Raw genomic sequence first — 22,723 nt, forward strand, 5'->3', positions numbered from 1 at the left:
TTCTGCATTTGCAGAGCCTGTACGTTAACAATATGGAATTGTGCACTTTAAAAACTGTTAAGATAGATCTTGTGTGAAGTGTTATTACCACACAAAAAAACTCAGAAACCAAAAGCCAAAAACTGAAAAAAGAAAAAAAGATACAAAAGAACACAAGGACATTTTGGGAGATGAGAGGTGTGTTTAATACCTTGGCTGTGGTGATGTCATCAAAGGTGTGTGCCTGTACCAGCTTGGGGATTGTGTGCTCCCTGTTCACATTCCCTGGGGAAGAGGGTATTTTTGTCTGCAACCAGCAAACAAAATTTCTGGGCTTCAGTTGTTTGGACCAACTTAAGTGACAAAATCTCCAAGGGGATGAGGATACACGGATTAATTTAGAGCTGGTCACAGGCCCTGATGGGGGAGGGAGCGGGAGCTGGGGGTGGATTCAGCCTCCTCTGACGCTCCCAAGGTGAGTGGGGGAGTATAGATGCCACCTGAAAATCCCTGTTGTTAACCTTGAGGAGGGAGAATTGTGCTGGGAAGCCCCATGTAGCAAGTGTCCAAAACAGCGACTTCCCTCTTTGTAGAAATGTCAGTGGTGTGCCAAACCCAGAGACAGGGACAGGAAGGAATCCGGATGAGGATGTCAGATTCCTCGAGTCCAACATCCTCATTTTCCAGATGGAAAACTAAAGGGGTCAGAGAGGCGGCAGAAGGACGCTGATTGCACAATAGGTCGTGCGGAGCTGGGATTAAACTTGTTCTCCTGAGGCCCATGGCAGCATTTCCCCAGGATAATGCACAGGGAAGAGAGAGGGAGGAGACTGGAGGGGCTGATGTCTCAGATTTCTTACTTTTCTCTTCTTGGAGGGCTAGGAAGCCTTTTGCACAATTGCCCGTGAGGCAAGGCCAGCGCAGTGGTTTGTATTTGCTGTGAAATTGGCCTTGTGAAGTCTGAGTGTAAAGAGCAGGGGACAAGAGTAAAGGAACAAACACTCCAATTAGAAAAGAGGCTCAACACTTGAACAGACATTTCACTAAAGAAGATATAAAGATGGTAAATAAACCCACAAAATGATGCTCCAAACTATTAGCTACCAGGGAAATGCCAACTAAAAGTACAATGACATGTCGCGGCACACCTATCAGGGTGGCTGAAATAAAAGATAGCGATAACACCAAATGCTGGTGAGGATTCTGAGAACCTGATCATTCATACGTTGCTGGGGGGAATGTAAGATGGAACAGCCGCTATGAGAAAGAGTTTGGCAGTTTCTTAAACAACTAAACATGCAACTACTATACAACCCAGCAAATTGCACACCTAGGTGTTTATCCCAGAGAAATGCAAGCTTCATGTTCACATAAAAATCTGTGCATACATTTTCATGACTGCTTTATTTGTCATAGTCAAGAACTAGAATCAGCCCAGACGCCCTCCAACACATAAATGGTTAAACACCCCAGTGCATCCATACCATGGAATACCACTCAGCAAGAAAAAGAATGAACACGGACATGTAACAACTAGAATGAATCTTCAGAGAAGTACGGTGAAAGAAAAAAGCCAGGCCCCAAAGATTACACACTGTATAAAATTGTATAGAACTTAACACTAAAAATTAGTACAAGTAAAACTGAGGGGATGTGAACGAGATGGGTAGATTGCATCGATGTCAATATCCTGGTTGTGCTATTGTAGTTTTGCAAAATGTTATCGTTAGGGGAAACTGAGCAAAGTGGGCAGGGCTCTCTCTGGTATTTTCTTACGACTGCATGCGAATATAAAATTATCCCCATTTTTTTTTAAAGAGCAGAGGACTTTGCAGAAGTCATTTTCACCATTTTGTTTGCTAGGACTATCACATCATCCCTGAAGTTGCCAGTACATTTGCTTCGAGGACTCTGAGACAGGACATTAGCTTTTGGTCATAGCTCTCCAAAAGGCCAGAGGAGCCTCCTCTGATAACGGCCCCGTTCTCCCTGCAGCCAGAAGCCGGGAGGTCCGCTAGTGATGAGCCTCTGCAGCCACGAGACACCTGTTGCCAGTAATAAACTCATCCTGAATGGCCCCTGAGCTGCCCGGGAGGATAAAATAAGCAGCAAACACACGTTCGAAGAAACCAAAGTCTTTCGTGAAAGAGAATTGGGATGGAAAGTTGTTTTATTTTCCCAGAGTCCTTGGGAAAAAGACCCTGACATAATCACTCCCAGGTCCAGGATAAATGAACACAGAAAGTGCTTCAAGAATGCAGTGAATCTGATGGATTTTATTGATCGGCTCTTCCCTGGGTTTCCTCGGGAAATGCTCCGGCTCCCTTGCCTCAGCCTGGTGACGCCGACACGATTGTTTTCATTAGAGGAGGGCATTTCCTTGGAATGAAATATGAAGTGGGGTGCATTCAACTCTCACCTTGGGCTGGTGCGCAGCCTGCACTTCGATAGACATTTCATTATTTCCAAACACATATCACCTTCAATCAAATATTGGTTTTCTATGAAACCAGAGTGATCACAAGTACTTTTTGTCACTAGAGTAAAAGAACAACGAGGAGCCCAAGGGTCATTAATTTTTTCCCCCCTGAAAAGCAATTGGGTGTGTGTGTGTTTGTGTGTGTGTGTGTGTGTCTGAGAGAGAGACAGACAGACAGAGAGAGAGAAAGAGAGACAAGAGTCAGACTAAAATAGCAGTCATCTTTTTATTCTGACTCTTGATGTTTCTGTTCTCTTTCTCCTGGTGGGGTCATAGCCCTGCTGCACATAACAGGAGGGAAACAGAAGCGTTGAGGTGGTGTTGGACCAGAGTGGAGTCTGGGATGCCAGCCTAAATGACTTGTAGGGTCCTCTGGCTCATATGTTCTATGGCATTATGGCATTTATGACAGCTTGCAGGATTTTCCCACATGCAGTTTCCTTTAGTGAAACCCAAGGCTACTCCACTAAGGAGGAGGAGTAGCCCAGGCTGTAGGAACTTCAAGAGTCTATTGGGGTCACTGAAGCATCTGACCTCAGTCACCCACTTATTTGGTTTCTGCCACCTCTTGGTTTTCTTCCACCTTCTTTCAACTTCCTTCTTGATATCAGGCAACTACAGCTCTGACTCTGGCTTGAATACCTCTCGTGATGGGGCACTCCCCACCATGTAGGCAGCCTCATCTATTATTGGGAAGTTTTACTCTTGGAGAGTCTTTTCTTAGGCAGAACAAAGAGATGCTTCCTCATTACTCTTCATGCTGTTCTCTGCTATCACATGGAGTAAGGCTAATTTTTCTCACAAATGACAGTGCTCAAATGCTGAAGGATGGTGATCAAGACCCCCTGGGTCTGTCCATCTCCAGAAAAAGGACTCCCAGATCCTGAATCATTTATGGGATGTAGCCATGAGAGTCTGTATCATTCCGGTTTGGTTCTTATAAATAAGTGATATAGCTAAATATGTCCCTTCTTGTGTATATAAGAATTGATTATAAAGGTAATATAATATCACCATAGAAAATTTATTCACTAAGGGATAAGAAAAAAGTCATCAACATTTCCCATTTTTTAATACAATTATTATTCATATTTTGGTATATTCTTTTCTGTCAAATTTCTAAATTTGAGTACTTTTTTTAATCCCTTTCTCCACTTAACATCGTGTCACAATTGTTTTTCATGTTTCCTTATAGTCTTTATAACCATCATTTTGAAAGGATGTGTACTCGCCCATCTACTAATATGTTATATTTAACCAAATTCATACTATTGGGCATTTAGATTGTTTCGATTTTTATGTTATAACCAGTGCCATGATGGATATTTTAGGGAGTGGCTTCTTTGAGAAAAATGTCAATGAGACACATCAGTGGTTCTGACGATCTGAATATTTGTGGCTTGCTCTGTCTGGCCCCATTGCTTTCCAGGAGGGTTACCAGGTGCCCACTATAGGAGAGTGCCGGCCTCAGGGCTTCCTCACTGGCAGCCAGCACCCGGGCTGAGCTCTGGCGGGCATGTTGCTAGAGTATGCTGGCAGTGCTGAACAGTGGAGAATAGTCAGTTCCCTGACCCTGGGCCCTGAGTATCTACTGATGGAGACAGTGACAGATAATGGGTAAGAGCTTGGGCTTCAGAACCTGGCAGTTCTGGGTTGAGTGCTGGCCCTGCCACTTGCCTGATGTGTGACCTTGAGGGATTTACAAAGACTGGGTTTCTTCATCTGTAAAACGGGAACAATACTTATCTTAATATCGGCTCTTATCATGATCACCAGTGGCCTGTGTATTAGTTTCTTGTGGGTGCTGTAACAAATTACTATAAACTTCGTGGCTTTAAACAACAGAAATTTATTCTCTCACAATTCTGAAAGCCAGAAGTCTGAAATCAGTTTCACTGAGCCAAAATCAAGGTGTCAACAGGGCCACACTCCCTCCAGAGGCTCTAGGGGAGAAACTATTCCTTGCCTCTCCCAGCTTCTGGTGGCTGCCGAAATTCCTCGGCATCTGGTTGCATCACTCCAATCTTTGCCTCTGTAGTCACATGGCTTCTCGTCTTCTGTTAAGTCTCCCTCTGCTTGTCTCTTATAAGGACACTTGTCATTGCACTTAGGACCCACCCAGATAATCCAGGATAATCTCCCTAGTTCACAATCCTTAATCACACCTAAATAGACTCTTTCCGGATCAGGTCACATTTATAGGTCCCAGGGATTAGGACCTGATATCTTTGGGTGTCTTTGTTAGCCTGCCACATCGTCTATATTGCTAAGTTCCCTGAACATTGTCATGCTTCGGACTTCGTCCCTGGCCGTCTTCTCTTTCCTTTATAATCACCCCTTACCCCTCAGGGATCCCATCCGCTGGTGAGGGATTTTGCCTTTCTGGTCATGCTGCTCACCCAGTTTCATGGCTGTAAATACTATCTGCATGTTGATCACTCCAGCTCAAACTTTGCCTTTGAATGTGTCCTCTCAACATCTCCATTAACAGAGGCTTAGAACATGCAAGGCCGAGCTCCAGATATTCTCCCCAGAGCCTGCTCCTCCTGCCACCTTCTCCATCTCAGAGAACAGCAATCCGTCCTTGTAGTAACTCAGACAAAGGGCTGGGCACAAACCTTCACTCCTTTCTTCCTCATCCTGCACCCCAACCCATCTGCAAAACAGATCAGATTCGGACCCATTTCCACTACCCCACTGCCACCATCCCCAGTCTGAGCCCCCATTACCTCTTTCCTGGAATGCTGAATGATCTCCTAACTGGTCTCTCTGCTTCTGTCCAAGCCTTCCTTAGTTTATTCCCTAGGTATGAGGCAGACAGAGGTGTAGAGTTAAAATCAAAGTCAGAATAAAGCTGCTATAAACATCTGTGTGCGGGTTTTTGTGTGGACGTTAGTTTCCAGCTTCTTTGGGTAAATGCCAAGGAGAACAATCACTGCATGATAAGGCAAGAGTATGTTTAGTTTTGTGTGAAACCACCAACCTGTTTTCCAAGCTGGCTGTTTGCATTCCCACCCACCACAAATGAGAGTTCCTGTTGCTCCACATCTTCACCAGCATTTGGTGTTGTCAGTGTTCTAGATTTTGGCCATTTTAATAGGTGTGTAGTGGTAGCTCATTGTTGTTTTAATTTGCACTTGTTTGATGGCACATGATATGGAGCATCTCTACCTGTGCTTCTTTGCCATCTGTATATCTACTTCGGTGAGGTGTTTGTTAAGATTTTCGGTCCAGTTTTCAATCAGGTTGTTTATTTTCTTATGATTAAGTCTTAACAGTTCTTTGTATGTTTTGCATAACAGTCCTTTATCAGATGTGTCCTTTGCAAATATTTTCTCCCAGACTGTGGCTTATCTTATTCTCTTGACATTGTCTTTTGCAGTTCTTTATATTATTCTGATGTTATAAAGTACGAAAATAACTACAAATAAAGCTATAGTCTCAACTACTAAGAGATAAAGGGAAAGGGAAAGATGTGGGAAAGTGTGTGAAGGCCCTTGGGACAGAGTCAACTTGCCACCTATTTTTTTTCCCACCTGTTTTTGTAAATAAAGTTCTATTGGAAGACAGTCATACTCATTGAGTATGACTGCTTTCCTGCTACCACGGCAGAAGCAGGGAGTTGTGACAGAGACCATATGGCCTGTAAAGCCTAAAATATTTACTATCTGGCCCTTTATAAGAAAAAATTTGGTGACTCCTGTGTAGAGCAAGACATCAAGACATGTAAGAAGCAAGGATTAAATGTTATTTGTAAAATTATAAAAACAATTACCAGAAGATTAGAACAGACTTTGCATCTGTTCACAATTTGTGTGAATTTCCAATTCACAAGAAGGAAACCTTATACTCCAATAAAACAAACAAGACAATCTTTGTAGGCAATAATAGGCATCAAGAAAGCATTTAAAGCAACAAGAAGTGGGTAAAATAAGATCAGATATATCTGTTATTTAAATAAAATAAATAAGACAAGTAGTATATAAGAGATGTATTAAAAATAAAGTGATGCAAAAATTAAGAGTGAAAGAAAGGGACTTGTGGTTAAAATGACTAGACATGATCTTATCTTCCTCTAGAGACCTACTAAAATGATAGCAAGAGGAAAAGTATGATTGACAATATCAAAGAGAGTGGGTGAAGTCTCAGCAGTGGAGATGAGACTTCAACAAATTTCTTTAAGATAGGAGAGTGGTAAGTGATAACGCAGGATGGAGAAAGCTGCAGTGTAGCGTTAAGGTGGGTAAAGATGGGGATAAAGATGAAGAAGACTCTCATTTGCCCTCTAGAACTCAGAGAGACTTGGGGTAAAGCCTGGGTAAGCTGAGTGAGATAACAGGGTGAAAGTAGGGATTAATTGAACATCTACACCGTTTACCCTCTCCTCTTCTTTCCTTCACCTGAAATAATATGTCGGACATCTCCCCCACCCTTCTTTGGAAAATCAAATCAGTGTTCTTGTTTAAATACAGTAAAAGGCTCAGAGAAAAAGGCCACCAGCTCTTTCTATCATGAGGGAACTCATCCTTGTTAGGCCACCTCCCTACCTAAATATCCTAAAGCAACACCCATAAGTGGATAAGACCTGCCCACATATTCAGAGCTTCTTACAACTTTAAATGTCTTCATTCTTGAAAAAACAATTCAGTAAAGCATAACCAAAGAGTTGAGGGAAATCTCTGTATTAATTATCTGTTGCTAAGTAACAAAGTATTCCCCAAAATGTAGCAGCTTAAAACAATACTCATTTATATCTCACAGTTTTTGTGGGTCAGGTATTTGGGAGTGGCTTGGCTGGGTGGTAGTAGCTGAAGATCTTTCCTGAAGTACAGGTGTGAAGGGAGGCGGGTCTGCTTCCAAGATGGCTGGCTCGCATGGCTACAGGCAAGAGGCCTCAGTTCCCTCCTGGCTGTTGGCAGGAAGTTTCAGTTCCTTAGCACACGGACATCTTTATAGGGCCTCTTGAGTATCCTGGTGACATGGCTGCTGGCTTTCCCTGGATTGATTGTCCCGAGAGAGAGCGAGCAAGAAGGAAGCCTTTTATAAGCTAGTCTTGGTTATTGTACGCCATCATTTCTATTTTCTTCTATCATTAGATGAGACCACACTCATGAAGAGGGAAATTGGGTTTCACTTCTTGAAGAAAGGAGTATCAAATGATTGGTGAACATATTTTAAAACTACCACAACTTCTAACTAAAAGAAGACATAAACATAAATATCTAAAAATAATTTTGAAGAAAACTGAGGTAATACAGGCAACAAAAGAATAAAAAAGTTTAATGGGTGTCTTTAGAGGTATTTCAGGGAAGATTGCTTTCATTAAACAAACAACAAAATGGTTGGATGTTAAGGAAAACACAATTAAGAGAACTAAATAGAGATTTGGGGGATTAAAGCATAATTGCTGATTCCTTTTTCTTTCACTTGTTTTTAGGAAAAAAATTATTGTTAAAAATTGAGGTAAAATTCACATAATATAAAATTAACCATTTCCAAGTATACAATTCAGTAGTAATTAGTACATTTTAAATGGTGTGCAACCATCACCTCTACCTAGTTCTAAAACACTCTGATCATCCTCAAAGGAGACCTGTACTTACTAAGCAGCCGACTCCTCCCCCAACCCCTGACAGCCACTAACCTGCTTTCTGTTTCTAGGGAATAGGCTATTCTGGGCATTTCATGTAAGCGGAATCACACAATATGTGGCCTTCTGTGTGTGGCTTCTTTCACTTTGCATACTGTTTTTCAATTGCTGATGTCTTTTTTCAAATTGGTAGAAGGATTGGACGCTACATTGAAAGAAATTTCCAAGAAAAGAAAACATGAGGGAAATTTGAGAGAACAGCGGTGCTAGGAGATCAACCCATGTGGTCCAGTATCTAATATAAATTCCAGAATGAACAGAGAAAATGGAGAAAAGTTAATGAAAGAAATAATATATAAGAAAATTCATCAGAAATGAGAGACGAAAGTATCTAAAGGGCCAGCAAAATAAATGGCAAGAGACCCATATTAACACAAACCATTGTGACATTTCAAATCACGAAAGGCAGAGAAAAGATATTAAAGTTTTCCAGAGAAGGGGAAAGCAAACTACATCAAAGCAAAAATGTAGGAGAATCAGAATATGTAATTTTTTTCTCACACACTATCCTTAGAACCTAATCCCCGTATAAATTATGCCTCCATTGTCTGATTCCTGTTATCTGACTTTGATACAATAAAACTTGAAATCAAGACAATAGCACCTCTTAGAAATCAACCGCCTGGAAATTAAGAAAACTCTCACAAATAACTCCTGGGTCAAAGAATAAATTAAACCTGGAATTAAAGAATATCTGGAACATAAGAATATGCATATATGAGAATGAAAACACTAAATTTTGTGATGAGAAATACAGGTTGGAGGAAAATTTTACTCTTAAAACACTTACCTAACCAAACAAGTATAACCAATTTGTTCAACAAGTAGGACTCATTTAATTAGGAAATTTCTTTATTTTTGACAGTCTCTTTAATCTGCTGTTTTGGGTTGGTCATCCCCTGATCCCCAATGAATATTGAGCATATTATATACGTTTCTGAGAACCCTCAGGCAGTTAAAATTGTGTATAATCAATTCCGAGTGCAAACATTATCTTATGTAATTAGAAGTGTTTCCGATACCTCCCTTCCCACCCAACTGCAGCCCAATTTGGTCTGAAGCTGAGGGGAGGAGGAGAAGGCCGGGGTACAGGAACCTGTGGCTTGACTGGCAGTATCAAAGATGGCTTCACGTGCTTTCAACTCTTTGTCTTGTGAGCAGTTTCCTAATTTCTTAGGAGGTTCTTCTCCTCCTAAGAAATTAGAGTCCCTCCAGTTAGAGTCCCTGGGCTCTAACTCTTGTTTCTTGGGCAGAGCCTCTTCCTTTTCCTGACTCCCTGGCTCCCCTCAGCCTCATTCGATAGGAGTGCTGTGACTTTCTAGGTGCAGTGGTCTGCTTTGTTGCCACTGGTGGCGTTAGCTTTCTCAGGGTGGGTCAGGCTCTAGTTCTCGGTGCCTCCAACTGCAGAGAACTCACGAACTCCCCTCTAACCTGTCCACTAGCTTGAGCTCAGGGGATGGCATTGTCCACGCCACCTCCTGGGAGTGGGGTCTGATTTAAAGCATAGTTGTCTCCAAATAAATGCTCTTCCAAAGTGTATTCTAAGTCTCGTCATTCAATCCTAATGCATCCTTATTGCGGTCATTCATCTAACTAGTTCATTTAAATACTCTGCATGGTGCTTCATCTCCCATCTCACTTTCATATCTGATAAGTAGGATAGCTTGTTTAATTACCCAAACCCTGAAATTTATGAGCATGTTACCCAAGGAAGAATTAAAACAAATGAATTAACCATCCAATTCAAAAACTTAGAAAAGATCAACTAAATCAATCCAAAGAAATTAGGGGGAAAAGGTATTAATGAATTAGAAAACAAAAATTGTAAAGCTGATAAATAAATTTAAGAAGTAGTTTATGTGGGGAGACACACAATAAAATTGATAAATCTCAATGGCACTACACTAGACATAAATAAGAGAAAATACCACAGATCCAAAAGAAATGGGAAAAAAAAAGATTTTGCAAAATCAGTGGAAGTAATTTGAAAATATGAGTGAAGTAAGATATTTTCCAAGAACTATAAACGATCAAAATTGACCCCATAAGAGATGGGAAACCTAAATAGACTAAAAACAGTGGAGGAAATTGAGAAAGTTGTAAAAAAGCAAACTTTCCACAAAAGCATCAGCTCCAGATGGTCTCAAAGGTAAATTCTTTCAAATGTTCAAGTAACAGATGAATCTGATGCTAATTTAAACCCTTCTAAAATGTAGAAAAATAAGGATGGCTTCCAAATTCTTTTTATAAAACTAGCATAACACAGACATCAAAATTTGACAAAGTTAGCACAAAAATAGAAAACTTTAGCGCAATCTCACGTAGGACAACCCTGAAAAAAACTTAAATAAAATAATGGCAAGAATTTCCACAGTCTATTAAAAGAATAAAATACCACTTTCAAATCAAATTCTTTCTCCAATTCAAAGGCTTTTCAAAATTATGGAATCGATTACTATGATATATTATATTAATGAATCAATGGGAAAAACACCAGAGGTCCACTCAATAGATACTAAAAAGGAATTTTAACTGTTCACGCTTAATTAAACTTAACTAACTAAAACTAAGTAACTAACTAACTAACCTTACCTAATGGAAATTAGGTAAGCCAAGGACTTGAGTTGTACTGATCCCCACCGTGCTCAAAGGGAGGCTCCTTAGCCCCAAGTTCCTCAGTAGAATTCTACCACAACAGGAAATAATTAAGGATAGACAAATATTTTCGTGACCACAATGATTGCTTCAAATATGAATAAAGAGTCTTAGGATGGAGTAATCGAAATAAACCCCGGGACTTTTTATTTCTTCAAAGGTTGGAGGAAGAGAAGTTTTCTCTTTCTCTGGGTTATATGGTGTGCAAATGTCAGGCCTAGAGCTGGGCGGTCTTTTTATTTCCTCCTCAAGGGAAAAACCAACCAGACAACAAAGCCAGCAAGTCAAGCAGGGTAGAGCTCAGAGAGTCACAGAGAAATGAAACTGGAGCCCTGACCAAACTGCACCCTCACCAAACAAGCTTATACTATCATTTGGGCTACTTTTGCACAGAGCTGATAAAGACTCTTTACTGTTTAAAATAATTTGAATGGGTTTTCTATGGCTTGCAACTGAAAACACTCTGATTCAGATGGAAACTTTCTTAGCATAATTTAAAAAGATGAGCTCAAATCAAACTAAGAGTAAACAACTAGAAGCATTCACATTAAACCCAGGGCATATAAAATGGAAACAGTACCTGCAAAAGATGTCTGGAAAAAATGCTGGGTTTCTCAGAGTGTGAGGTCAAGGAGAGGTGGAATAAAGATGAGGTTGAAAGGACCTGACTGCCCTGGGGATTCTGAAATGAAGAGAAAAGAAAAGACAGATGCCTTGAGGTGATTTGCTCAAAATTAGCTCTAGGTTTAAGGGATCCAGCTACTGTCCCCCAGCTTCTTAACTTGGGGTGATTTTCCTTCCCAGGGGACATTTGGCAATGTTGGGAAACATCTGTGGGTGTCACAGTTGTGGGGAGGTGTTATGGGCATCCAGTGGGTAGAGGTCAGCGATGCTCCTAAACATCTAACAATGTACAGGGACTCTTCCCTGTCCCCAACAAGAAATGAACAAGTCCGAGATGTCAATTGCGTGGAGAACGCTTGCCTTTACCCTCTTAATTGCACTGGTTTATGTCCACATTCCTCCTGTGGCCTGGTGGGTGACCTCACTGTGTGATTAACAGTATTCTCACAGCACAAGTCAATGAGATTAGACAAGAAACCAAAACACTGCAAAGGACAAGGCCAAGTGTCATTCACACATGATGTGACTACAAGCCTGCTGATTCCAAGTGAGCCAACTGAAAAACTGAAGCAGTCGGAGAAGTCAGTAAAGTGGTGATTCCAACATATGAGGTGAGACAATTAAGTTCGTGAACTCATCCTAGAAAAAGTGCTACATACCTCATTGCTGAATATCACTACAGTCACTTTCGAAGTACTCCTCTTGGGAAGCTATGTACCCATGCCAACGCCTGGTCCAAAGCAGTTTTGGAACTCTTTTTCTGGAATGGCCATCAGAGCTGTCACCGTATTAGCCTCGATGTCCTGAATGTCATCAAAATGTCTTCCTTTCAATATTTCCTTTATCTTTGGGTAAAGAAAGAAGTCATTGGGGGTCAGATCAGGTGAGTAGAGAGGGTGTTCCAATACAATTATTTGTTTACTGGCTAAAAACTCCCTCACAATGACGTCATAGGAATGGCGGCAGCGGGGCGCACTTTCTGAGTTCTCTTCCAGATCTTATTACAAACGGGACCTATAACCCATCAAAGAACTCTTTGCTCATCACAAAACAGCTAAGAGACTCGTGGAACGATTACTTGAAGGTATGCTAATTGGGCGAGCAGGGGAAGGAAGGAAGGGAGCGGAGTGAAAACGCGCAGGCCCGCGGCGGGGTCCCGGCCGGCAGCGGCAGCGGTGGCAGCGGCGAAAACCGCGGTGGCACCCGCAGTTCCGGGCACTCATGGGATCCCAGGGCGGAACAGAGAGCACAGAGACCAGGAGGTGGGCTCTTTCCCTGTGTCCCACGGCTGATCTCTCCCACCGGGAGGGCGGCTAGTGGGCCCTAGGGCGGACAAAGAACACAGACTCCATACCTGGGCCCTCCCCCCATGCTTCCAATCCTACCCCCACTCTTCCAGAGACTTAAACTGGCCCCTGAACTGAGGAGTAGTGTCAGATTACAGAGGAGCCGTAGTAGTGCTCAGGCTCTGGGAAGACTGACAGGCAGCCCTGACCCAGGGAAGAGGCTGGGAAGAGTGTGATTTTGGCTGGGCTAGGAGAGAAGAGACGCCTCCACCCCCAGCCACCACTTTTTCTGGCCTGCGGGAAGAGGGTGACGCATGGCTGGGCTGGGAGAGAGAAGAGCCTCCATCCCCAGCCCCCACCCTTTCTGGCCTGCCTAGGGCGGGGCAATTACAACTGAGAGGCACTCCCAGGGATCAGCAGTAAACGGCAGACGCAGCTCTGGGTTTTCAGCAGCTCAGAAATCTCCCGCCCGCACCCCCCCCATACACACACACACTGAAGAAGTGCCCTAAGACTCAGGAGTACTGGACACGGGGCTGGTGGTGCTACTCTCAGTGTGCATATGTGCAGGCAAGGGCAGAAACTGCACTGACTTTGTAAAAACTGTCATCCAGACCCCTCAGGCCCACACATTTAAATCTACAGTCCCAAAGTCACTCTGGGCACCAGGTGACCGGCTCTGCCTGCGCAATAAGCAGGGGGCTCTTTGGTACAGCAGAGGACAACCTGGACATTACTTGGTGGGCTTAAGCCAAGACTGGTGCTGCTTTTTGTTTTGCTTTGTTTTGTTTTGTTTTGCTTTGTCTTTATATCTTTGATATCTTTGCCTGTGTCGAGTGGGGGTTATCGGGTGTTTTTACATGTGAATGTATGTGATTTTTTTTCTTTGTTGTTGTTGTTGCTGTTGTGCTTGGTGATTTGCTTTGTTCTGAAACTGCCCTGCCAGGGCCCAGCTTAAGAGGCACAAGATTCAACATATCCAGAGGCCAACTCCAGACCAAACCAGAGTACTACCGGGTTTGACCTACAAGTCACCCACCCAGAGGGAATTCTCTGCAGGCACTAGAGCCCATAGAGGCCAAACCACATTTAAGTGGTCAACCCTCACGCAGCAGAACACCCTGCGGGGGGCAGAGCCAAATCTCACAACGAGTCAGCCCAGGAGTTAACCCCACCTACTCACAAGCAAAAAGCAATTAAAGATCTTCTTGAACAGGACAATATACACAACACAAGAGTCACCTTTGGAGCACACGCAGAGGAGAAGAACGACGTAGTGCAAGTCAAATATAAAGGACACATACTACATAAGATAACCTAGCAAGAACTAAGAACTCTAGGGGATCTACCTAATACATCAAAACAAACACAGAGAGTCAGCCAGAATGGGGAAACAAAGATACAAGTCCCAAATAAAAGAACAGAAGAAACCTCCACAACTGGAACCAAATGAAGCAGACGTAACCAACCTTTCAGAGACAGAGTTCAGAACACTGGTGATAAGAATGTTTAAGGAGCTTAGAGAAGACATAAAGAAGGATGTAGAAATCATAACGAACAACCAGTTAGAACTAAAGAACACAATTACCGAAATTAAGAACTCACTTGAAGGAATTACCAGCAGGTTAGATGAAGCAGAGGATCGAATCAGCGACTTAGAAGACAAGGTAGCAGAGATCACCCAAACAGAACAACAGAAAGAAAAAAGAATAAAAAACAATGAGGATGGCTTAAGAGACCTCTGGGATAACATCAAGCGCAACAACATGCGCATCATAGGAATACCAGAAGGTGAAGAGAGGAAGCAAGGGATTGAGAACATATTTGAAGTAATAATGTCCGAAAACTTCCCCAACCTGATAAAGGAAACCAACATACACGCCCAGGAAGTGCAGAGAGTTCCAACCAGGATAAATCCAAACAGGTCCACACCAAGACACATTATAGTTAAAATGGCAAAGCTTAAAGACAAAGAGAATCCTAAAAGCAGCAAGAGAAAGACAGAGGGTTACATACAAGGGAACTCCCATAAGACTATCAAATGATTTTTCTACAGAAACATTGAAGGCCAGGAGGGAGTGGCAGGAGATACTCAAAGTGATGGAAAACAAAGGCCTACAACCTAGATTGCTTTATCCAGCAAGGCTATCATTTAAAGTTGATGCAGAGATAAAGAGCTTTCCAGAAAAAAATAAGCTAAAGGAATTTATTACCACCAAGCCAGCATTGCAAGAAATACTAAAAGGACTTCTGTAAATAGAAGAAAGATCAAAACAACCTAACTACAAATTTAAAAATGGCAATAACTATGTACCTATCAATAATCACTTTAAATGTAAATGGATTAAATACTCCAATCAAGAGACATAGGGTGGCTGACTGGATAAGAAAGCAAGACCCTTGTATATGCTGTATACAAGAGACTCACCTCAGAACAAAAGACACACATAGGCTGAAAGTGAAGGGTTGGAGTAAGATATTTCAATATTTCATGCAAATGGAAATGAGAAAAAAGCTGGAGTTGCAATACTTATATCTGACAAAATAGACTTTAAAATGAAGAACATATTAAAAGATAAAGATGGGCACTATATAATAATAAAGGGATCGATCCGACAAGAGGACATAACCCTAGTAAACATCTATGCACCCAACATAGGAGCACCTAAATATATAAAACAGGTACTGACTGACATAAAGACAGAGATCAACAGTAACACTATCATAGTAGGGGACTTCAACACACCTCTGACAACAAGGGACAGGTCTTCCAGACAGAAAATCAATATGGAAACAACAGCCTTAAATGATACATTGGACCCCTTGGATTTAATCGATATTTTCAGAACATTTCACCCCAATGCTGCAAAATACACGTTTTTCTCAAGCGCACATGGAACATTTTCCAAGATAGACCATATGTTAGGCCACAAAACAAGTCTTGATAAATTTAAGAAAATTGAAATCATACCAATTGTCTTCTCTGATCACAATGCTATGAAATTAGAAATGAACTACAGGAAAAAAACTGGAAGACACACCAATTCATGGAGGCTGAATAACTTATTACTAAATAATGAATGGGTCAAGCAGGAGATCAAGGAAGAAATCAAAAGATATCTCGAGACAAACGAAAATGAAAACACGACGACCCAAAATCTATGGGATGCCACGAAAGCAGTCCTAAGAAGGAAATTCATAGCTTTGCAGGCCTACCTAAAGAAACAAGAAACATCACTAATCAACAGTTTATCTTCACACTTAAGGGATCTGGAAAAAGAACAGCAAAATAAGCCCAAAGGGAGCACAAGGAAGGAGATAATAAAGATCAGAGCAGAAATAAATGAAATAGAAACCAGAAAAACAATACAAAAGATCAATGAATCCAAAAGTTGGTTCTTAGAGAAGATAAACAAAATCGACAAACCTTTAGCCAGACTCATTAAAAAAAAGAGAGAGAGAGGACACAAATTAATAAAATCAGAAATGAAAGAGGAGAAGTGACAATGGACACCGCAGAAATACAAAAAGTTTTAAGAAATTACTATGAGCAACTATATGCCAACAAATTTGACAATCTGGAAGAAATGGACAATTTTCTAGAGTCGTACAACCTTCCAAGGCTAACTCAAGAAGAAACAGAAAACCTGAATAGACTGATTACCACCAGGGAAATTGAATCAGTAATCAACAATCTACCAACAAACAAAAGCCCTGGACCAGATGGCTTTACAGGTGAATTTTACAAAACGTTCAAAAAAGAACTATCACCTATTCTCTTCAAGCTCTTCCAAAAAATCCAGAAGGAGGGAAGACTCCCAAACACTTTTTATGAAGCCACTATCACCCTGATCCCAAAATCAGACAAAGACACCACAAAAAAAGAAAACTACAGGCCGATATCTCTAATGAACATAGATGCAAAAATCCTCAACAAAATATTAGCAAACAGAATTCAGCTATACATTAAAAAGATCATACACCATGATCAAGTGGGATTCATCCCTGGTATGCAAGGGTGGTTCAACATCCGCAAATCAATTAATGTGATACACCACATTAACAAAATGAAAAATAAAAATCACATGGTCATATCAATAGATGCAGAAAAAGCATTTGATAAAATCCAACAGCCATTTATGATAAAACCCTTAAGAAACTGGGAATAGAGGGATCATATCTCAACATAATAAAGGCCATATGTGACAAACCCACAGCTAACATCATACTCAATGGGGAAAAGCTAAAACCATTCCCCCTAAGATCAGGAACAAGGCAAGGTTGCCCACTATCTCCGCTTCTATTCAACATAGTCCTGGAAGTTCTAGCCACAGCAATCAGACAAGAAAAAGAAATAAAAGGCATCCAAATTGGTAAGGAGGAAGTAAAATTATCATTATATGCAGATGATATGATACTATATATAGAGAACCCTAAAGACTCCACCAAGAAGCCATTAGAGCTTATAGATGAATTTAGTAAAGTAACAGGATACAAAATTAATATTCAGAAATCAGTTGCATTTGTTTATACCAATAATAAAACATCAGAAGGAGAAATTAAAAAAACAATCCCATTTACAATTGCTCCAAAGACTATTAAATACCTGGGAATAAATTTAACCAAAGAAGTAAAAGATCTGTACTCAGAAAATTATAAGACACTGAAGAAAGGAATGAAAGAAAATATAAATAGATGGAAACACATATCATGTTCATGGATAGGAAGAATTAATATAGTTAAAATGTCCATACTGCCTAAGGCAATATACATATTCAACGCAATTCCTATCAAACTACCAACGACGTTTTTCACAGAAATAGAACATATAATCCTAAAATTTATATGGTATCATAAAAGACCCCGTATAGCCTCAGCAATCTTGAGAAATAAGAACAAAGTGGGAGGTATAACAATACCTGACTTCATATTATACTACAAGGCTACAGTAATCAAAACAGCATGGTACTGGCATAAAAACAGACACATAGATCAGTGGAATAGAATAGAGAGTCCAATTGCACACCTGAAATCTATGTAATTTTACTAACAATTGTCACCCCAATAAATTAAAAAAAAAAGAATAGAGAGTCCAGAAATAAATCCATGCCTATATGGCCATTTAATCTACAACAATGGAAGCAAGAATGTACGATGGAGTAATGACAGTCTATTCAATAAATGGTGCTGGGAAACCTGGACAGACACATGCAAAAAAATGAAGCTGGACCACCTCCTTACACCATATACAAAAATAAATTCAAAATGGCTTAAAGACTTAAATGTAAGATCTGAAACCATAAAATACCTAGAAGAAAATATAGGAAGAAACTTATTTACTCCAGACATTACCCGGAGTAAGATTTTTACTGATATATCCCCTCGCGCGAGGGAAGTTAAGAGAAAAAATAAACATGTGGGATTATATCAAACTAAAAAGTTTTTTCACAGCAAAGGAAACCATCAATAAAACAAAAAGGGATCCTACTGAATGGGAAAAGATATTTGCCAATGATATATCTGATAAGGGATTAATATCACAAATCTATAAAAAACTCACTCAACTCAACTCCAAAAAAACAAACGACCCAATTAAAAAATGGGCAAAGGACTTGAAGAGACATTTTTCTAAAAAGGACATACAGATGGCAAACAGACATATGAAGAAATGCTCAACCTCACTAACCATCAGAGAAATGCAAATAAAAACCACAATGAGATACCACCTCACCCCAGTCAAAATGGCTATCATCAATAAATCAACAAACAACAAGTGCTGGCGCGGATGTGGAGAAAAGGGAACGCTTGTGCACTGTTGGTGGGATTGCAGATAGGTGCAGCCACTATGGAAAACAGTATGGAGGTATCTCAAAAATCTGAAAATGGAACTACCCTATGATCCAGTAATTCCACTCCTAGGTATCTATCCGGAGAAATCCAAAACTCCAATTCAAAAATCTTTATGCACTCCTATGTTTATTGCAGCACTATACACAATAGCTAAGACATGGAAACAACCGAAATGCCCATCGGTAGATGACTGGATTAAGAAAATGTGGTACAATTATACAATGGAGTATTACGCAGCCATAAGGAAGAAAGAAATCTTACCATTTGCAACAACATGGATGGACCTAGAGAACATTATGTTAAGTGAAATAAGTCAGACAGAGAAAGATAAGTACCATATGATCTCACTTATTTGCGGATTCTAAAGAAAAGAATAAGTGAATGAACTAATCAGAAACAGTATGGGAGACAATGAGGAAAAACTGAGGGTTGCTAGATGGGTGGGGGGGGTGGGGGTAAAGGGGAAGGTGAGGGGATTAGAAAACAATCAGTAACCACAAGATGGCCATGGGGTTTTGAAAATTAATCTGGGGAACGTAATTTAGTGGTTACCAGAGGGTAAGGGGGTTGGGGGGTGGGAGATGAGGGTAAGGGGGATCAAATATATGGTGATGGAAGGAGAACTGACTCTGGGTGGTGAACACACAATGTAATTTATAGATGATGTGATACAGAATTGTACACCTGAAATCTATGTAATTTTACTGACAATTGTCACCCCAATAAATTAAAAAAAAACAAAAAAAAAAACTCCCTCACTGACAGTGCTATGTGAGCTGGCGCATTGTCGTGATGAGAGAGCCATGAATTGTTGGCGAAAAGTTTAGGTCGTCTAACTTTTTCACACAGCCTTTTCAGCACTTTCAAATACTAAACTTGGTTAACTGTTAGTCCAGTTGGTACAAATTCATAATGAATAATCCCTTAGATATCAAAAATGGTTAGTAACATTGTTGCAACAAGTTCTCGAGCTTAATTGTCAGACCTCATAAATATTCAAGATCCACAGTTTTGCTCAATGCTAAAAATAGCCTATTGGAAAATGTTATGTAAAAACAGAAAAGTGCAACATTTGAGTATAAATTTACCCTGAGCCCGGTCAGTATCCTTATGAAGAAGACTTCTAACTCTTATTGAGAGAAGGCTGCTTCAAATGAGAAGCCAGTCCTTGTGTTGGATAGTAATATTCACCATCACAGAGAGGAGCATGACCTCAAAATGAAATTCCAATGAAAATTTTTTTAAAATTTGATGCAATAAAACCAAACTTTATCTTGGGAGAAATCTGCAAAAATAACTGGGAAAATTGCCACCCTGATCAGATACTAAAACATCTGAAACTCAGCAATTAAAGCAGTTTGGTATTGGAGAAGGAGTAGGCAAATGGATAAAAACAACGGAGAATCCAGAAATAGACCCAAACACACTGGAGAACTTGGTTTATGTTAAAGGTAGAATTTCATGGGACAATTCTCTTACCATCCAGAAGAAAGAAAATCTTCTCAATCCTGTCTGTAATTTATGTTTCCAACAAAGGATTCATTTGCAGAATGTATAAATAACTCATACAAATCAATAGGAAAAACGAAAAAAATTTTAAATGGGCATAATACTTGACAAAAGAGCCTGTTCAAATGGCCAATACACATTTAAAGAGGAGCTCAGCCTTATTAGTCAGGGAAATGCAGAATAAAACCACAATGAGATGCCATTACGTCCCTACCAGCAAAGCTGAAATTTAAGGGAATGACTCTACAAAGTGTTGGTGAAGACACAGAGCCACCGAAACTCTTATCCTCTGTTGGGAGTGTAAACTTGTACAGCCGCTCTGGAAGGCTACTTTCCAAACTGTTTGGAAAAGTAAATGTACACATAGAGCACACACCATGACACCAGATTTCCACTCCTAGTTGTGTAACCCACTTAAGCAACTGAAATGTCCATCAACAGTGAAAAGGATGGATTAATTTTGTGACATCCAGACAATGGAATATACAGCAATGGAAACAAATGAACTCTAACCACATGTACCAAAATAATGTTGAGCAAAATAATGCATCCTGAATGATTGCATTTATAGGACGTTGAACACAGGCAGAACTAATCCATGATGACTGATGTCAGGTTACCTTTGGGAAAAGGAGGGTGTGATTGGGGAGAAATACAAGGAGTTGCTGGCAATTTTCTGTTTCCTGACACAGCTATGTTCCCTTAGTGAAAATTCATTATATATGTGGGCATGTAAGGGAGGAAAAAGTTTTCCTCGATCCTGTAAGAGTCCCAGGCTGGGTCTGAAAATTACGCTGACAAAGGCAGATGATCAAGAGAAATAGCATACAAATGCATTTAATATAAGTGTTAATGTGACGTGGGAACAAACCATCATGAGGAAATGAAGACTCAAAGAAAGAGACTGAGTGTTTTATGCTGGGTGTGATGCCAGTGGTGGAAGAATGTGATAGGTGAGGAGTATGACGTTAGTGTGGTAAACGGGACACTTAGCAAGGCTTGTTTGTTAGGATTCTCCCTCGTGTCTCTCTGTAAGGATAAGGATATTCCTTTCCTCCTCCAGGTGGAGGGAGGGCACCTGTCACAGATGGGTTTTAGGACTTTTCTCAGGGAAGAAGGATGAGGGGGTGGAGATCAGAATGACCTTCCTGCTTCTGCTAGTTTCTCAAACTCCTATTGCTGAAAACACTCAATATGCCGAAGTGACATATTTTGGGGTAGTGTATCCTGAACCTCCTTGGGTGCTTTTCTCCTATGTCGCTTGCTCATCAATAAAAAAGGTTAAAAAGAAGTACAGGAACGTAAACCTTATTGCAAACGAGCTAATGAAGACCCTGGGCCGTGTGGAAGGCCATTTCAGCAGCAGGTGTCTGTGAGTCTAGCTTCCCCATCAATATGCAGAGCGAATCATGCCGACTTCAGATGGTTTTTATGAGAATTAAATGAGACAATGGATGCGGATCTATTCTGTAATCTGTAAACATTGTTCTGATTTTTACCATTACCCTGTGTTCCAACTGCTGCGAAGGACACACCGAGAATTATTATGACCAACGCTGTCTGGGCCTGCATGCCCTCTTGTTCAGTTATTTTATGGAGAATTCTCTCTTTATCATTTAAATCTGCCCTGGCGTTCCACTCTCCACCGCCCCACTCCCAAGATTAATTCTTCCCTTAAACAATGGAAGATGGATGGCCTTCGTGGTCCTTCAGCTGATTAAAATCATTTCCTCTCTGTTGAGAGTCCATTCATGTGGAAACTGTGCTTCTGAATGCCAGCCTTAGAATTTAGCTGCACTGGAATTGCAGCCTGCAATGTCTAAACAGTCCTTTTCCTTCCTGGCAGCTTTTCCCAGACCCCACAGATGCCCCTCTCTGGGCACAGGTGGGGAAGGCCAGCTGAGTCCCACAGCCTCCTTTGAGGAGAACTGGTTGGATACTGTGGGTATGGCCACATTTGCATGGCATGCTGACTATGAGTGTGAATACACAACCATCATAACAACAAGAGCTACCCTGTGCATCAACTCACCGGGTCCTCACAATAACCTTGGGGGTGGTAGATAACACAATCTCCATTTTACAGATGTGGAAACTAAGGTTTAGAGGCAAGGAGTAAATAAACCAAAGAGAGTATTTGAACCTAAATTTGACTCCAGAGCTCATGCTGGATCATTCATTCAACAAATATTTATGAAGTACCTACTATGTGCCAGGCACTTGGATGTGTCAGTGAAAAAACTTCGTGCTCTCATGAGCTTACATTCGATTGGAGGAAATAACGGATAAAACCAGTCAATCAATCAATCAATCAATCAATCAAATCAATTATGCAGTATGCTAGAATGACTGGTGCTTTGGGGATAAAAAAAGAGATTTGAGCAGCCTAAGAGGGATCAGGATTGCTCAGAGGCTGGGGAGGCAGGGTTTGGCTTGCAATTAAAGTATGATGATCAGGGGAGACTTCTTGGGGAAGGTGACATTTGAACAAAGTCTTAAAGAAGGTGTGGGAATTAGCCATGTGGGGTGGGGAGATTGAGACAGGCTGAAAGAAAACCCTGAACCCAGGCCCGACTGTGAGAGAGGCTTGCCATGTTTGGAAAGCAGCAAGGAGAATAGAGTGGCTGGTGCAGCGTGACGGAGGGGGCAATGGATGTAGGTGAGGTCGGCGTGTAACTCAGCGCCAGGTCC

The sequence above is a fragment of the Rhinolophus ferrumequinum genome, chromosome 21, assembly GCF_004115265.2.
Source record: "Rhinolophus ferrumequinum isolate MPI-CBG mRhiFer1 chromosome 21, mRhiFer1_v1.p, whole genome shotgun sequence".
Classification (NCBI taxonomy): Eukaryota; Metazoa; Chordata; class Mammalia; order Chiroptera; family Rhinolophidae; genus Rhinolophus; species Rhinolophus ferrumequinum.